Genomic DNA, 20,280 nt, shown 5'->3' with positions numbered 1-20,280 from the left:
GGTCGGGTTGTTGTCTCTATGGCACATTCCCCATTTTCATTCTAAATTTTATGATATACATTTATATTATATATACAACATTTAGTTAGTACATATACATAAACAAAGGACAACCACATGCACTGAATTATATATGTATAACAGACTTTTAAAGCTGCTTTTAAAGGCCAATGTGAGTGTGTAATTTGTGTGTTTTCTTGTTATCTTTTATGTAATATTTTTTTGGCCATTTACATGTACATGTAGTTGAAAAGGTAAACGGACATACAGTCACAAATTTGATAGGATATAAAGTTGCAAATAATTTGTTGACTATAATTGTTTTAATAAATAAGAGAGAGATCTTGAAATGTTTTCTTTTTATACGACAGCAAAAAATGATTTTTTTGGGCGTATATTGGTATCACGTTGGGGTCGTTGTCGTCTGAAGATAATTGTTTTTTGCACTCTAACTTTAGGAATTAGGGGCCAAAATAAGCATTTTTTTGGTTTTCGCATAATAATTTTAGTATAAGTAAGCAGAAATCTATGAAATTTTAACATATGTTTATGACCACAAAAGGAAGGTTTGGATTAATTTTTGGAGTTTTGGTCCAAACAAATTAGGGTCCAAAAGGAGCCAAAATTAAACTTTGTTTGATTTCATCAAAAAATGAATTATTGGAGTTCTTTGATATGCCAAATCTAATCATGTATTCAGATTCTTAATTTTTGGTCCTGTTTTCAAATTGGTCTACATTAAGGAAGGTCCAAAGGGTCCAATATTAAACCAAGCTTGATTTTCAACAAAAATTGAATTCTTGGGGTTCTTTGAGATGCTGAATCTAAACATATACTTATATTTTATCATGGGCCCAGTTTTCAAGTTGGTCCAAATCGGGGTCCAAAATTGTTATATTAAGTATTGTGCAATAGCAAGAAATTTTCAATTGCACAGTATTGGGCAATAGCAGGACATCTTCAATTGCACAGTATTGTGTCAAAGAGACAACAACTAGACCATAGACACATGATAGAACAGACAGAAGGTCACCAGTAGGTTCTCAATGCACCCAGAGGTGTCCTTCAACTGGCCATAAACACATATTTATACTAGTTCAGTGATTATGAAAGCCATACTAAACTCATAAATCTATATTTAGTTTTGTTTTGTTTTGTTTAGCCTAATTTAAAATCTTATGTATATTTATTATCAATCTGTTTTTTAGGTACCAGTCATCCAGTGTCCTTTAAACTTACTAGAGCAGAAATTTCATCTATGAAGAAAGTGATACATTGTATACAGGGTAATTAACCAATAGAATTTATTTTTTTAAGATATTATTTATCAGACACCTAAGCGGATAAAAAAACAAATAGAGAGCTGTTAGTATATATATTGTAACTCCATATCATACTTTGTATATGTATATAAGGTGAATACATTTGCTTGTAACTTTGGATAGAGTCTCACGAAATGGTGAAAATCACTGTATCCCGGTACAACAACTTTTTGTAATTTTGGGTCCTCAATGCTCTTCAACTTTGTATTTATTTGGCTTTTTTAACTATTTTGATCTGAGCGTCACTGATGAGTCTTATGTAGACGAAACGCGCGTCTGGCGTATAAAATTATAATCCTGGTACTTTTGATAACTATTAACACCACTGGGTCGATGCCACTGCTGGTGGACGTTTCGTCCCCGAGGGTATCACCAGCCCAGTAGTCAGCACTTCGGTGTTGACATGAATATCAATTATATGGTCATTTTTATAAATTTTCTGTTTATAAAATTTTGGATTTTTCGAAAAACTAAGGATTTTCTTACCCCAGGAGTAGATTACCTTAGCCGTATTTGGCACAACTTTTTGGATTTTTGGGTCCTCAATGCTCTTCAACTTTGTATTTATTTGGCTTTTTTAACTATTTTGATCTGAGCGTCACTGATGAGTCTTATGTAGACGAAACGCGCGTCTGGCGTATAAAATTATAATCCTGGTACTTTTGATAACTATTAAAGAGTAATTTTTGTTGTTGTTGAAAACTTGGATCAGATAAATATAGAAAAGTATATTTACTATTTATTAAATCTTTTCATAACTGCTGACTGTCTTTTTTCACTTTTCCCTCTCCCAAAGCAATTCAACAAAATTAAAGGGTTTCAAATTTTGACGTCACATGCTTGTTGAGTAAACAGGTGTTTATAAGTATGTTTATTCTTACAATTATTTTAAACATGGTCATACATGTACCATTCATAATTTGCATGTATTATAATTTTTCACTTCTGTTTTGTAGATTTTCTAGAGGAAAGTTCTACATATTGAGTAACATAACAGGCATAGAGCTATCACAGTCACATATAATGTCTTGGAAGCAGCATTTTTATTAGATATCAATAATACAGTGGACATACTACATTGAACACTTTTGGATGAATTATAGCCAGAAGAAGTTTTGATCTGACATTAAGGACTGGCCCATACAATTTTTGCCCTTATCCTTCAAGTGGTTTGTTTAAAAGGGACTGAATCGGCTTGTGTGAGTCTGCATCTTTAATGGAAAAAACTTGATTGACAATATGTAAAAACAAAAATTTTATAGAATTATGAAGAAAAATAATGCTTCACTCATCTTCTTTTTTATACTTACTGATTTTTGTATTGCCTGTGAAAATAGATATATATGTACTAAAGAAATATTGACACCGAATGTTTGTGGCACAACATTCTGTCCACAAGTTTACAATTTTTTTTCTTTCTGTGACGTATTAAATTTATATTAGAATCCATTTTGTTACATCTTGTGATCAATTTTATTTGGCAATCGCCAATGGCAGTCAGCAGGGTTAAAGAATATCAGTTGTTCGACCTGTTAGTCAAATGCGTTTTGTTTAAATATACTTTTTCACTCTTTTGGTCTTTTGGAAAATGTTGTTTGTGCTGTTTTTAGACCCTTCTACAACGAAATTTGTTTGACATGCACACGTATAAAAATTGCGGTTTTATCCAACGCAGTCATAGGTTTGAACGTAGTTTTCAATTTAGACTCGTTTATATATATATATATATATATATATATACAACTCGTCTAAACATCAACCCAACAACCCATGCTACTGTGATATCGTGACACCACATCGCCTGCACTGCAGCCGTCCCGCTAGACCACACGACCACCTGGGCTCTCAAAAAAAGAGCTTTCGGTGGCCATATGTTACCTTTCCACGTCAGTTTTAATCTAGCGGCGTACTACAGTACATGATATATAAGGCATGAAGATGTTATTGTTACAGATCAGCTAAATTATCTATAGTAAAGGATCCTACAAATTAATGTAAGATACAGTCACAGAAAATAATTAAATTCATAAGTACGTCTGAGTCCTAAACAAAAAATTAAGGTATCTTACACTTTATATATTTCATAAATAAAAAGCAATACATATATAAAATATATCGTTACAGTTTATGTATAGAGGGAAATTAATGCATACTTAAACCCCGTGCCTACTTTGGTGTTTGTACACCTGATTTCTCTAATATGACCTCAATTGGAGATATAACCCAGAGCCCAGAGGTAGATTTAAGGGGGCGCAGGGTTCTATTTCTGAAAAATTGGTTGAATATAAAGGGAACACAGGCGGATCAAGTCATTTTAAAAAGGGGTTCCTAAACCAGGACAAAAAAAGGGGGATTATATAGGAAAACAAAAAATCTTACCCCTTTTGAATCCGCCGCTTTGGAATCACTAAAGAATAACTAGAGCGGGCCCCTACTTTATGAAAATTTCTAGATCCGCCAGGGTCTGTGATAAATCTACGCTAAATAAGCTATTGTTATTTATTACGTAAAGTAGGTCAAGAGCTCATCTAGCCCAAAATAACAACTAGATGCATTTAATACCGATCTATTATATCTATTATACTGACAATAAACAAATAATACAAATAAAATCCTATTTGGAATTCTCATACCTTGATAAACTCGTAATATAGTGTAAATCTCAAAATATATAACTTTCATTTTCTACAGACTGTACATGATATCAAATGTCCTTCACATTACATGTGACGTATTTAATCACGTGAGATTCATTGCTAGAAAAAAAACACCTTTTAACGAGGCGTATATATCGGTTTATTAAATATATCTTTTTAACTAAGAAAGTTGGCTTTATATAATTTAACCAAAAATTAAGGTATTTTACACTTTATCTATTTCATAAATAAAAAGCAATATATAAATCAGTTTAAATGAGATATATATGATTAAAGACCGTGCACTCTTAAGTTATATGTTTGAAGCAAGCGCATAAGTCATCATATATACGTCTTGAAATTTCGAAGTGTCGGCATTTCGCGAAAATAAACGCAATTGAGCTAATTTTTTGTGCATGTGGAAGATAATGTAAAAGCCTTTAAAAATAATACAGTAATTCAATGAACAAATAAGTTTTTCATAGAGAAATATATCGTTACAGTTTAAGTATGCAGGGAAATGCATAGTTAAACCCCGTGCCTACTTTGGTGGTCATTTTTACGCACGAAATGCTGACTTTTACGCCAATAATTGATATATATATATATATATATATATATATATGGATTATATAAAAGGACAAAGCACATGTGGTGAGTACAAATGTATTACGAAGCATAATATATGTGGTAATTTACTAATGTAACTAATATGCACAGACACAGATTCAAATAATAATTACAAAAAAACATATTGTTTTTCTGTCTGTTAAAATAACATATTGTTCACTACTTATTACACAAGATACAATAAAAGTAGTATATTTGGAATCGAACACACTTTTCGTTTAGAGCTGTAGAACTAAGTACATCTTCCTATATTTTTTCGATAAAGAGTTTAATTTTCGTTTTGCATATATACTTTATATCCGAGCGTAGCAGAAGAAGTTTAAATTCGTTTTTCATGTGCAGTTTCAGCAAAGCTTGTATATGTTAGCGGCAATAAGTGAATTGTTATCAAAAGTACCAGGATTATAATTTAGTACGCCAGACGCGCGTTTCGTCTACATCAGACTCATCAGTGACGCTCATATCAAAATATTTATAAAGCCAAACAAGTAATTTGAGATTAGGCATGAAGGGTAAATCCTAGGCAATAAGCTAACGCCTAGGCAGTAAGTCTATTGCCTAAATGATGTTAGGCATTAGTCTTAAATCCTAGGAGTTAAGCTTAAATCCTGAAAAAATATGTGCAGGCATTAAGCTTAATGCCTAAAGTATAAATGCGAGTAAATAAAAGACATTTATTCATTTATATAAAATTATATTTGTAACATAATAACATTGTGAGAACTAGGTTTATCGAAATTAAACTGTCCTGTGATTGGTCCTGTAAAATTATATTCTCAGGACAGAAATTATGATAAAGTAAGGACCGATTGACTATATGTCTCAGCATGCACATCGAAGCTATCTGAGCTTTACCTTTGAGGATTATCTTAGCTAGGATCACTAGTAGCACGATTTCAGTCTGAAACGGTCATTTTGGTCTGATCATATCTTAATTGACTGGATTTACCGCTAGAGGAAAACGTCACGACTTGTCAGATCGTTAAGTTACCCGTTCCGATCGCTAGTCTCATTAGGTAAATCAGTCCGTTAAGGAATGTCAAGATAAATCAGACTGAATCTTCTAGCGAGCTGTTCAGATCCGTTAAGACCGTGTAAGACCAAAACAGATCAAATCTCAAAATTAACGTTCAAAAGTGTCAGACCATGTTTAGATCCGTTCAGTATCCCGGTATGATACCACGAGTTACGCCCCTTCTGCTCGATTAGTGCATTTTAGATTTATTATATATGTATTTGAAGTATGAATAATAATATAGAAAAAAAAGTAATTAAAGATTAAATTCTCTGTTGATTCTTTATTACTGTTGTAGTTTGTGGAGGAACTAATAAATTATTCGTCTATACATGTTGCTTATTTTTTTAATAAATATTAGTTTATTTATTTATTTTAACTATAAATTGCAAGGACGCACGGTAATTATATAGGTGCACATAAACATGTTTGCCATACATTTAACCTTAAAATGTTGTGAACCCTTTGAGAACATATTTTGTATTTGAAAATTAGAAACGTAAAAATCTTAAACATAACCTAAAAAAAGGCGATGTTGTATAATTGTCAACGAGACAATCAATAAAAATTAACACATGCGTATTTTTGTTTTAATTCGTATTCTGTTGATATGTCCTACTTTACTATTACCGTTGGAGCTGGGTTTTTTTATTATTATTTTCGTCCTTATTACTCTGTTAAACTCGGAATCGCTTCTATTATCATAGCTTTGTACTGTACAACATATCATTAAACAATTATTCATTTTACACAACGGTGCGTCTAAAGACCACCAAGGTCGCCAACGTCCATGAAGCTGATCATGATACTGCATTCAGTCTTAGTCGAGACAGTGTTTAGACTATAAAGTACTATCGTATACAGATTTTCATTCAAATAATTAGTGTACATATGATATCCTGATGCTTATTGTCTAACCCATATGCACAAGTGGCAGATTACCCCCCCCCCCCCCCCCCCCACACACACACACACACACTTCTTGTCTAGAGCGGAAATTAATCACAGCTTGATTTGACTTCTAAAACTGGCCGTTAATTCATACAAACGTCCGCATACGCGATTAATGACAACTTATCGGTGGGGTGTAAATATTGACACCTGTGTGTAATGTCTCTGCAAAATTAAGTTTTAATGTAAAATACATGTACATGCATGTTGATTTGAATAGTACGTTATATTAGTTTATAACACAATACAGATTAAGATTGATTTACAAGTGAAACTTCTGATCTGTGTTTTTAAAGAATAGGTACAAATATATATGTTTAATGTATTTCCTTTTTTTTGGCCGTTAGTTTTCTCTTTGAATTGTTTTACATTGTCTTATCGGGGCCTTTTATAGCTGACTATGCGGGATGGGCTTTGCTCATTGTTGAAGGCCATATTTAAAAAACTGGCTAAATTTGTTTTGAATACCATACATGTACATATTTGTTTTTTTTAAACGGAATGTTGTATTGCCTTCCCCTCTTATTTCCTCCGGTCCAGGAAAATTTATTGGCAATAATCAAATGCGATTTTTTTTCACAAGATCTACTTTGGAGCAGAATCTCGGACTTAAAAGCATACAGTTCTAAAAGTTGTGTATTTTCTTGTCTAAATTACCATGTACATGTATGAGGATAAGAATAGGTCACCATTTATAAAGATAGAAAAAATATATAGATGATAAAATATAAAGAACAAATTGATTGATTGTTTGGTTGTTTTACATCCAGTGGCAAATATTTGATGCATTTAAGGCAGGCAAATATTCAGTATAAAGATAAATGGTATAAAAATAAAAGATAAATAGAAATGATGATCTGAGCTCCCCTCCCCGAAAAAAAATCACTCGTATTATATTAATCTAAAGTAAAATCTGGATCCGCACCTGTTATATTTGGCGTAAATTAAAAATTTCTGTTTTAGCTAAAATACTTGAGTTCAATGGCACGTGCTAGTAATCAACCGAGGCAACAGGAAACAAAATCAATGATCCATAACGCAAAAAGTAAATGACTATTTTACAATATACAATAAAAAGGTGCCAAATATATTCATTTTCTCCGTGTCAGATATTTTTATTGACTGTACAATCGCTTGCAAGTTAGCTGTACAATTATTCGGAGCCTTCCTGTAAAATCACTTTGAGCTTTCCTGTAGAATTGCTTGGTCAAATTTATTAAATACATTGCATATACATTGCATTGGTTGTTCCTTGTCTGTCCTATTACATTCATCTTTGGTATTTGAAATGAAAATAAGCACAAAACCAGTCATTTTGACAATTAAGATTCTATTAAGGAACCCTTTTAAGGTGACTATACCAGAGACACAAACAAAATGTGTACAATAGATATAAAAAAAAAGAAGAATTGACAAAGAGACAACTCTCCACAAGACCAAAATGACACAGAAATTACCAACTAACCGCTTTCTTTTGTTTTGGCGTAAAAGAAAATAGCAAATGAAAAAATTGAAATATTGTATCAAATTTAACCAAGAACTTAAATTTAAAAAACTATTTATCATTAGATAATATTTATTTAAAATTTTAAATTTAAGGGTAATAAATAATTTTGATATTATAATTGTACATTTAAACTCTTTGAAACCAAAAACATAGTTGTATAACTACGTTTTATATTAGAATTGAATTGTAAATAGTTAATATAATCGTACATCTTTCATATAGATACTGAGTACTTCAAATATTTTATTTTATTACTTCAAAAGAAACAAAAATAATATTGTACTGATGCCAAACTACAGGGCCCAATTTCATCCTAAATACATGTATATAAAAAAAGAAGATGTGGTATGATTGCCAATGAGACAACCTTCCACAAGAGACCGCAAATAGAAACACTAATAAAATATGTTATTTATATTTAAACGCTTCAAATAATAATCTAAAAATATGAAAACTTAATAGAAATTTGTGTCGAATTCATTTTGATATCACAAGTTCTGGAACTGTGAACTAAGAGCTTACTTATCCAATAAAACAAAAATGGAAAATGGTGTCAGCAAACAATCATATCTTAATGTTGCCTACTTAGTTGCAGTTTAACCAGCTCGACTAGTGAAGTGAACAAATTTTCAAATAAATATTATAATTATTCTATAAAATCGCCCCCTTTTTTTAATTGGATACAATCGCTTTTTTTTTCATTTTAAATCTTTTTAATAGTTTGTTAAAATGTTAAAATAACTAATTAAACATACTTTTGAAGATCTGTCAAATGAATGTATATAAAAAATGATTAATACATGTAATATTAGAAATATTATTAAGAAACGACTTTATATCAAGAATAAATCACTAAATATGCATACATTCCAGAGTTTACTTATTGCCTAAAATTATGTTCGGCAATAGGATGAATAATCACCATCAAATTTCAGGAAATAAGCTTAATGCCTGAAAATTTCAGGCAATAACTTAATGCCTATGCGTTAGCTTATTGCCTAGGATTTAAGCTTAATGCCTAATTTCACTTATTGCCGCTAACATATACACATGATACACTGCACATTCAGTTTAATTTTATCGAATTTGCATTTATTACGTATTTTCCAAATAGCCCATTTGAAATAAAGTATTATTGCATTAACAATGGTATTATTCGAATTCTCTGTGCAAATTCCTAATAAAATATCTTTTTCAACGAGAACCTCGTCGCTTATGATGTTACAAAGTTGTAAATTTCTAACAACCGTTTCTATCAATGGTTTAACATTGTTACATTGATAAAATAAATGCTCAAGAGTTTCAATATTATTTATTTTATCACATAAGTGACATTTTCCATTTGACATACGCATTATTTGCAGTCTGTTTTCTGTATATATAATCCTGTGTATACATTGCCATTGAAATTCTTTAACTTTTCTATTAATATTCGTTTTACTTATACTTAGCCAATTTTTTCCCCAATTTATATACTCGCTATACAAATTTTCCCACACTGAGGGGTCTCAGTTAGGTTAATGTTTAATTGAAGATATTTTAATGTCAAATCCTTGATTTTTAATGATTTTTTTGTCTGGATTTAAAAATTCAAGGTTTTCAGAAATTTTGATTTTGTTACTTTTTAAAGCAGGTTGATCATGGTTATTTTTTGAATTCTGCATGAATGTTTGTGGTATGGAACTTTAAATTCGTGAATATTCCGAAATATAATTACGTTTATGTATTAATTGTCTATATATTTCATTGCATGATTTAAAATCTTTGGTATTATCGTCCCATATATCACCAATAGTTTTGATCTGACTTTTTGAAAAGGAAGAATAAAATAAAGATTTGCCCTGAAATAAAATATTTGAGTTTCCAAATAATCGCTGTTTCTTTACTTCCATTTCATTAAATATACCCTGTGTGATCTTTGTCAATTTTGACCACGATTGTAAAGCGCTTTTGTAATAATGTGGTAGGTTTTTTATCTCAAGACCTGAAAGGTCAGAACATTTACAAAGAAAAAGTTCATCCTCAAATTTCTTATCACATTTTTTTACCAAAATTTACCTATTGCATTCCAACTAGATAATGGCTTATGTAATATCGAATATAAAGATTTGATATATTTACTTTCTATCTAACTATCTAAATTTACCATCCCCATGCCCCCCTTTTTAACGTCTAAACAACAAACCTTCCGGTCTACTTGATTCCCATCCCAAATAAAATTCCATATTATCTTATTCAATTCTTTTTTTTTTGTACCTCTTATTTCTAACTCATAACCACACATTGATATTATTAAATTTTTAACAATAAGGACTTTTCCAGAGTAAGTCAATTTTCGACTTTTCCAGACGTGTAAACAATTTTGTACTTTTTCTAATATTGATTTCCAAATTTTGTCATTGTCAATGTTATAACCATGGTGAATACCTAGTGTTTTTATGTTATCTGTTGTCCAGCTTATCTTTTTAAAAGTAGGTCGTCTGCGTTTATTTGCGCCAATACTTATTCCTTTAGTCTTTTCGTAATTAATGTTAGAACCTGATGCCTTTTCATGTTTGTCTAATATTTCAAAACATTGTTTTACAGAACTATAATTTTTATTAAATAATTGCGTGTCGTCTGCAAACATATTCAATTTGGTTTCTATAAGCTCCCCATTTTCTTCCCCAGGCAATATAATGCCTTGAATGTCTTTTCTGCCCTTATTGCACAGGCCAGGACCTCTGTCTGTAATATATATGTTAGACTCAGATCGACGTCCGGCCTCTAATCGACGTCCGTTCCTCAAATCGACGTCCGTTTCACAAATCGACGTCCAAATCTGACTTCACATTCTCAAATCGACGTCCAATTGTTTGATACTCTAATCGACGTCTGATTGATTGTAGTCGTCTTTAATCGATGACCAATATCAATCATTAATAATTTACTGGACTTAATTTACACGTATACATGTACATATTTTGTAGGGTTCTTTTGGTAACTAAATTTTCAAACATTTTTACATTTTTTTAACCCGAAATAGGTAACACGCATATTAATTTTGATCTTTTTTGACAGAAAGTTAATCCAATCGATCTACATATTAGTGTGTCATTTCTATGCATATTCATAATGAGAAAACAACCAAACGACTTATAGGAGCATTATTCAGTCTTACAAAAGACAAAATAATGAAGTAGATTGAGCCAATTGTTTTAAGAGTATTAAATTTCGAACTCTGTAAGATATTTTTCAACAAATTTCTGAGTTTTACACCTGGAGTGAAACGTAAACGCAAAAAAAAAAACAAATGCGTTATGTTTTTATGTTGTGCTGTTACACCACTGTTAAGAGCTCAAACTCATGTCGAACCCGACATATTCTTTAAGGGCGTGTAGTTTAGTGGTTTTCGATGTTTTATGTCTGTCATATTTGTTTTTCGGAATAGTATTTTTTTATAAATCAGATCTTTTTTAATTTTAATTATAATATGTAATATATATATTTTTTATAGATCTTATTTGTCACACATAATATGTTTGAAAGTCTAAAGATTTCAACTGTTGGTTAAACTGACGTAGATTAGAAAAGCTAAAAATTGGACGTCGATTAGAGAAGCCAAAATATAGACATCGGTGAAATAGGCATAACATTGGCCGTCGATTTGGAATGTTATTTTATTGTTACGTCAGATTTAGACGTCGACTAGAGAAACAGACGTCGATTAGAGACCGGACGTCGATCTGAGTCTTACATTAATAAAAAGAGGTGTATAGGACACCCCTGCCTGGCTGATCTAGAATTTTTTTTTTTTTTTAGACGTAGCCATTTGTTTTAATACACGTCTTTGCACGTTTTAATAACATTTGAACCCAATCACGAAAATTGTCCCCAAAATTAAATTCCTTCAAAACTAAGTCATCCCCATTCCATCCTATCAAAGGCCTTCTGTTGGTCTAAAAAGACAATTATTCCCTCTTCATCTTCATCATTAATATATTTTTTGATATCCCGTATCATTCTATTCGCTTCCGAAATATGTCTGCCTTTTACAAACCCTTTTTGGTCGAGATGTATAAGCTTAGGAAGGACTATTTTTAACCTTTCTGCAGTATTTTAGGTATAATTTTATAATCGCAATTCAGTAGTGTAAGAGGGCGCCAGTTTCCTATATTTTCCTGTTCCCCGCCCTTAAATAATCATGTTAAAACTCCTTTATATTGCGAGTCCGATAATGTTTTTTTATTAAATATTTCTTGCAATAACGTACAAAATTTTTCTTATATGATATTCCAAAATATTACATAAAATTCAGATATGATCCCGTCCTCCCCTGGGGATTTATTTGCTTTTATAATTTTTAGACCTTTCATTATTTCCTCCGCGGTAATTGTTTAGTTTATTTCCGATGTGACTGGTTAAATCTTTAGCACTTTCCAAATTCAATCCCTCGGAGCTAAATAAATTTGAGTAGAATTTAACTTGTTCATTTAGTATTCCGTCTATGTTGTATTTATAATGTCCATTATCTGTTTTTATTCGACTCCATAATTTGTTTTTTCCGTTTTGCTTTTCGAGATTGAAAAAGTAACTCGACGATTTTCCCCCTTCTTCCACCCATTTTACACGCGTCCTTATTTTAGAGGCCTTTGATTTGTTCTCATAGTAATTTTTAATTAGCGATTATATTTCTGATATCTTATTTTCAACCTCCCCTGAGGTACAGTGGAGATCACTTCTAACCTCTCATTAGAACTGTCAGAATATTCTGTCGTAGAACTGTTCTAACCTGTCCTAAAACAGTTCTACCTAGAACAGTTCTACCCTAGAACTGTTCTAAGTAGAACTGTCAGAATCAGTTCTAGGTAGAACTGACTAAATCAGTTCTAGGTAGAACTGTCTAAATCAGTTCTAGGTAGAACTGTCCAAAACACTTTTAACCGTAGAACTGTCAGCAGAACTGACCAAATCGGTCAGGACTATAGAACAGTTCTAAATGACGTCACTGCAGTAAGGGCACTTTAGAATTTAGGAAAATAAATCACTTCCAATTACCGTTTGCTATATATTAAATAGCAGATTTTCTATATTTTTTACTGATCAAACGACTTTTATTACGTTACATGTACAAATATCGAAGTGAATAGAAGGTTATCCAACTCATAGGAGATATTTTTATAAGATTGCATACGGAAACATCATTGTTTACGTTTCTTCGTTCCCCGCTTTTAACAGTCTCTTCCTAAATAAAACTCTACATTTAATTCATGGAATTTTAATCGTAATTTACCTTGTTTGCCTTGGACGGATTTACATTCATTTAAGATTCTGTTTTGACAAATGTTCAAACGAAAATCGTACAGTGGATGAATTATGGGATATTAATGAAAAAAGTGTTGTGTAACGTAAAAAAAACTATGCATACATTTGCACCATCTCGTCAATTTAGCCAGACTTATCCATAACGATTATAAATGATATCTGTGAGTCTGGAACTCAGACAAATATACTGGATCTGAACATGAATGAAACATTTGCCCCTGGACGTTATGCTACAAACAAAATCATGCATTTTTCTTTGCCTTCTTCAAATTATATTTACAGTATACTATTCCAAGAAGAGAACTTCCCATACATGTACTTTTCATTTTATTTTTAAAATAAAGTATATAAATCAGTCATGTGAGTGTTGGATGATGCCATTAAATAGTTTTGTTTTAAAAAAAACCATCACAAACTACTGACTTAAACATGTTAAAAGGTCACTTTAGCATGTTAAATGACGGTTCATTATTATGAATACAGAGAGGAAATAACGGCGCGCTAAATTCTTAGATATGGTATAAATACACCTTGTCGCTATTTGTCTGCCATTACTGGATATCACACAGGTTCCCGTAAAATGTTGACGTCATAAAACAAAATATCTGACGCCACAATGGAAAAGTCATTGTTGTATGTTCAAGAGGCTGGGTCAGCCAGGATTAACGATAAGGTGTATTGTGTTTCAAAGTTTGTGTCATTTTTATCATACGATCCGTCCTCACATAGAAATAATATTGGTTTACCATGTTATCAATGAGGCCATATACATGTATATTTACATGATAAATTGTAAATAAGTTCAGTTTTGGTTGATGCAGTCAAATAATTTTGTTAAAACAACTCTCACTCAGTCTTATATATCGAAACCACTGAAATTTGTTTACAATTCAATATTTTGAATAAAAAGAGGACTTGCTGATATCTAAATTGATTTTAGTAGCCAATGTGTTCCAATTTTCATTGATATTGCTGTCATTTGAATTATAAAATCCATCGTAATATGTAATTACTATAAGTGATTTAGTATGGGTCTATATATATATTAAGATTTACATAACAAAGTGTAATTATGGTCAGTTATGGTTGATGCTGTCACATATGGTCAGTTATGGTTGATGCTGTCACATATGGTCAGTTATGGTTGATGCTGTCACATATGGTCAGTTATGGTTGATGCTGTCACATATGGTCAGTTATGGTTGATGCTGTCACATATGGTCAGTTATGGTTGATGCTGTCACATATGGTCAGTTATGGTTGATGCTGTCACATATGGTCAGTTATGGTTGATGCTGTCAAATAATTTTGTTATATTCATGAGTCAGTCTGAGATATCAAAACTACTGAAATTAGTTTACGATTCAAAATGTTGATGAACAAGAAGACATGTTGGCACTATAAACTGATGTGAGCATAATTTTATTTTCCAATATTGCTTTCATTTATATTAAACAATCCATCCTGAAATAAAAATATACGTGATTTACTTTGCGGCTATTAAGATTGACATCATGTTCATAATAAAGTGCAAATATGGTCAGTTTTGGTTGATGCGGACAAATTATTTTGTTATACCAGTCAGTCTGAGGTATGAAAACTACTGATATTTGTTTATGATGCAATATTTTGAATAAAAAGAGGACATGCTGGCATCCTAAATTGATGCAAATGAAATTAGGTAGCATTGTGTTCCCATATTTCTATCATTTGTATTTTCATGATTTTTCAATCCATCCTTACATCATGTACATAAAAATATTACAGATTTACTATGCGACTATAAAAGTTCCATAAAAAAGAGCAAATATGGTCAGTTTTGGTTGATGCGGTTAAACATGGTCAGTTTTGGTTGATGCTGTCAAATATCGTCAGTTTTGATTGATGCAGACAAATAATTTTGTTACATGATTACATGTTACTGTCAGTCTGAGGTATGAAAACTACTGACATGACTGATATTTGTTTCTGATGCGATATTTTGAATAAAAATTGGAAATGCTGTCACTCTCAATTGATGCGAGAAAAAAAATTGTGGTCATTGATTTCCAATATTGACGTTATTTATATACTAGTCCCTCTTGACCTAAAGTTATAACTGAATTACTTTGCAGCTATTTTGATTTACATAAAAAAGCAAATATGGTAAGTTTCGGTTGATGCTGTCAAAAGATTTTATTATACGACTCAGTCTGAAGTATGAAAACTGCTGATATTTGTTTATGATTCAATATTTTGAATAAAAAGAGGACATGCCCATTGGCTGATCAAGGGAGGGGGGGTTCAGGAGTTGGAACCCCCTTTTTTTGACGATCAATGCTTTTGAATTTGAACATATAGTTGGACCCCCCCTTTTTTAAATGGCTGGATCTGCCCCTGCATGCTGGCACTATAAATTGATGCGAACAAAATTGTTTTCCAAACGTGTATAGTACAGTCCCTCTTGACCTAAAATTAAAACTGAAGTACTGTGCAGCTATATAGATTTGCAGAAATAAAGAGCAAATAATGTCAGTTTAGATTGATGTGGTCAAAAGATTTTTGTTAAACAGGTCCGTCCGAGGTATGAAAACTACTCGTAAACAGATATTACATTTGGTTAATGAGGATAATTTTGTTAAGTGATAACGAGCCATCCTGACTCCCAGAATAACAAATGTAAAACAATTCAAATAATAACCCTCCCCCATAATACTAATTAACGGCCTAATTTATGTACAAAAATTGAAAGAAAAACAAATATTTTATACTACACATCAACAAAGGAAAATCACTGAATTACGGGCTCCTGACTTGGAACAGGCACTTACATACATGCAGAATATGGCGGGATTAAACATGTTCTCTTGCCGCTTATAAATCTGAAATAAAACCGGCAAAATAGCAAAACTCTATATACTATTAATCGCTATTTTGCCGAAGCCCTTATATTAAGACAAATATTTCTTAAAACTTATAAATCAATTCTAGCCGTAGAATTTATAAATCAATTTTAGCCGTAGAATTTATAAATTAATTCTGGCCGTAGAATTTATAAATCAATTCTAACCGTAGAACTGTTCTAGAAGTATAACTGACCAAAGATTTGGTCAGTTCTAGCTAGAACTGTCTAAAACTGTTCTAGGGTAGAACTGTCAGGATCAGTTCTAGCTAGAACTGTCCAAATAAGTTCTAGGTAGAACTGACCAAACCAGTTCTAGCTAGAACAGTTCTAACCTAGAACTGACTAAAAGGTGTCAGGCTGACAGTTCTACATACTGTTCTAGAACAGTTCTCCTGACAGATTCTGACAAAATTTATGAGAGGTTAGAACTGATCTCCACTGTAGTTCTATTTAATTTGAGCTCTTCTAATTTCTTTTCAAGGTTGATAATATAACTCTTTTGAGAATTTTTGTTTATATTTTACTTACTTCCATTGTTAACTTTTTTATTTGAGATTTTGTTACATCCCACCAATCTTTAATTTTTTCAAACCTACTTTTTTTAATTTTCCAGGTTTCCCACCAAATTTTAAATGTATTTTAAATTCTTCTCTTTTGATTGTATTTATATTCATTATCCATATACCCGGACCTCTTTGTATTTCATCCAGTTTTAATTTGAATGACACAAGATCATGATCGCTAAAAGGACAATGCGCCAACATTGTAAATTTTATTTGACAGATTTTTATCACAAAATATATAGTCTATTCTAGACTTTGAATTTCCTCTCTGAAACGTATACCGTTTTCTTTTGGATATCTGTCTCTCCAAATATCTGTTAGATCATATTGTGATAATAAAAGAAATAATTCCTTTGTACCAATGTCATCACGATTATGAGAGGGATTTCTATCAATTGTTTTGTCAAGAGTACAGTTAAAATCCCCTACCAAAATATTGTAATGGTCTACACTGTCGTCTGTAAAATGACCAAAAAAATTATGAAATGATTCGAAAAGCCGTTTTCCTCTCGATGCCACTTTTGTTGGCATATATATTTGAAATATGATAAATCGCACTTTCCGTTTTGATGCTACATTTTATTATTCGACCGTTTTGCAGGTTACTATTATCAAACACGACTTCGCCAGGACAATTTTTTGTTTGTAAAATAGAGACACCACGAGAATCACTGGTTCCGCAATTCCAAACACTTTTATTACCCCCATTTAACTTCCATCCATTTTGCCATTGCGTTATATCATTTACTGTGCAATGTGTTTCTTGTAGACATATCAAATCATATGTTTGGTTAGCTAACCTATTGAAAACTAAATTACGTTTCTTTTTATCACGTAATCCGTTTACTTTCAAAGTTATGATTTTGATCGACATTCTTTAGTATTTTTTTTTTAAAGTTCACGATTGGATTTACATTTTAACACCGCTATGCCTCGTTGATTTAATTGAAAGTTCACGGTAAAAGCCACCGTTGTAAGTTTACTTTCAATTTTACGAGTCATTGACCAATTATCGTATGCCCTTACCAATGCTATTTATGGTTCCTTAGGCGTAGATGAAAATGAAAAACCTGATCAAAACAATATTCTAAACAGGCTCCACCAGTGTAAATTCAAACTTTTCTTTTAACAATCTGTATGATCCTCTTGCTGATCAAAATATATATGTGATGCAGGAAACTGGGATTACAATATGAACACTCGGCTAATTTAGAAAGTAAAAATAATTTAACCAACAGAAAGCGTCGTTTGCACTACAAAATTAAAAAACAGCTACATTTTTTGCTTTTAAATATTGATGAAAAAGATATTCAAAATCCTCTACCTCTTCATGAAAATCAACAATTTAATAAAGTTATGGATTGTATTCGTAGTTTTGAAATAAAACAAATGTCTTATTGTTTTAAATTTTGCAAAATTTGCAAAGAAAGAAAAATGGATATGAAAATGGCTAAAGATAATGAATGTAAGCATTGTCATTTAGATAAATCACCAATAAAATTATTTTCAGCAGAAAACAATATGGACCCTAAACATATACCATCTGAACTTATTATTTTATTTTAGACAAAAACTATATGTAGGGACATAGTGAGTTATTGGCTTGGTTAGCTGGCATTAAAATAAAGTAGCGCCTTCATATTAATACACTTATACATTTTATAAATGTTGGTTCTTAGTAGCCTTATATCTATGGTATTAAGACATATATTGGTTCCAGAATCACTTCCCGGTCTCAATTAACTTGGTTCTGAATTAACACATGCTGACGTCTACTTATCCATCAAAATCCAAAAAAGATTTCATCTTTCTGAAACACAAGATGCACTTAACTTTTATATATCTAGCATGTCTAGTGGTAGTCCAAATAATTATGACGTCTGGCAAGGCTATTTTTTTTTCTGGGACGCCTTCCTGCGACGTCATAACGCTGAAACCATTTTTTACGTCTGGAGTTTGAGAGCAAATTTTAGGGGGGAACTTTGACACCTAATTTTGACAAGAATTTTTTTATTGCCGGTTAGATATTTTTACGTAGTTACAAAGTCCTACCTTTTTTGTGCTTATTGATGTAAAATATTTCCAGAAATATCCAAAAGAAAGGATTGAATAAGATACGATTCCATTTGAAGTGGGGAAATATTTATTTTGTTTGGAAATGATTTCCCACAATTACCAACGAAACGTCACTTCCGGTGAATATAAAAAATCCGTTAAAATTTGACAGACCAGAATTTCCGGATAATGTAAATCGAACGTTCCGGAAATTCGGATCCATTAAAATTTACCGGATTTTAAGTTTTATATTCAGGCGTCCCAGAAAAAAAATAAAATAGCCTTGCCAGACGTCATAATTATTTGGACTAGTCTAGTGGATGCCAGACCTTTAAACTTTTCGAACTGGACAGGTTAGTCTGTACTCAGAGTAGTTTTTGAGGTGTAAATACAGCCATTTTTGTCCATTTGATTTAACTCATTCAGCTATATGTGCTCCAACAGTGGAGGGGTTTACTATTTTCATATATTATATATGTGTTATAGTAGTCTCAGGTTGACTGCGAACATGTGAATTCATTTACCAGTCACTAGTAGACAGGATTTCTTTTAAATCAAGCACTTTCCTTTAATGAGACATTTTTTTCTTGGTCTTGAATATATGCGTATGCCTAAGTTTCATGACAATCTATAAAGGTTTACGTCATGTAAAAATCAACTAATAAGTTGTCAATGAGAAACTCTAATATACTGATCACTTGTTCTTCGATGTATCATGTTTTATTTTCCGCCTTATTCTTAATTAAGTTTGCAGAAATATATTCCCCAAAACAATTAATTCAAACTGTGTCGGACCATTTTTGTGAAGAAATGCATTGTTAAGAACAAGTCTGCTATGAAAAGGCCACATTGAAATCAAAAAAATGTCTGCAACCTGGCAAAAAACTGTTTTGTCGAAACGTTCATATATGTTGTTAGGGAGACACGTAAGAGCTTAAATCATCTTATGACAGTTTCAATAAGTATACCAGGCATCATTCGCTTTACAGAAGAAGAATTTTTATGAGCGGCAACATATAGATCTGCAATCAAATTTTTGAAAGCACCATTAAATCAAATGAAAGTACTTCCAAAATAATTATTTCCATTATTTTCATACGCCTTTTTTTCTCCAAAAATTATAGCACTTTAATAGAAGTAAAGGAACGAGATAAAAGCACAGAAAGGTTATTCGTAGAGTTTTTGGAAGCCAGCATGAAACGATATTTGATGGGTTTATTTGTGTAGTTTATGTAGCCAATACATGATAAGGACATTCAAATATTCAGAGGAGACATATGCTTAGATGTGTTAGGAATATAACCATGTACATGACATGGTTATCTATTTCATTTGATTGAATATGGAATAATGCACTCTATTCGTTCTATTACTACCTGGTAATCAGTAAATGATAGATTTAACTACACCGAC

The 20,280-nt window shown here is 31.7% G+C and overlaps 1 protein-coding gene across 1 annotated transcript in view; it reads right to left on the bottom strand.

Moving 5' to 3' along the window:
• LOC134688187 (uncharacterized) overlaps window positions 1–20,280 on the bottom strand; it is a 297,010-nt gene that overhangs the window by 131,288 nt on the left and 145,442 nt on the right. The window lies entirely within an intron of this gene.

Source organism: Mytilus trossulus, chromosome 10, assembly GCF_036588685.1.
Source record: "Mytilus trossulus isolate FHL-02 chromosome 10, PNRI_Mtr1.1.1.hap1, whole genome shotgun sequence".
Classification (NCBI taxonomy): Eukaryota; Metazoa; Mollusca; class Bivalvia; order Mytilida; family Mytilidae; genus Mytilus; species Mytilus trossulus.
Note: the sequence above shows the minus strand (reverse complement) of the source record. Positions and strands in the feature narration are given on the sequence as shown.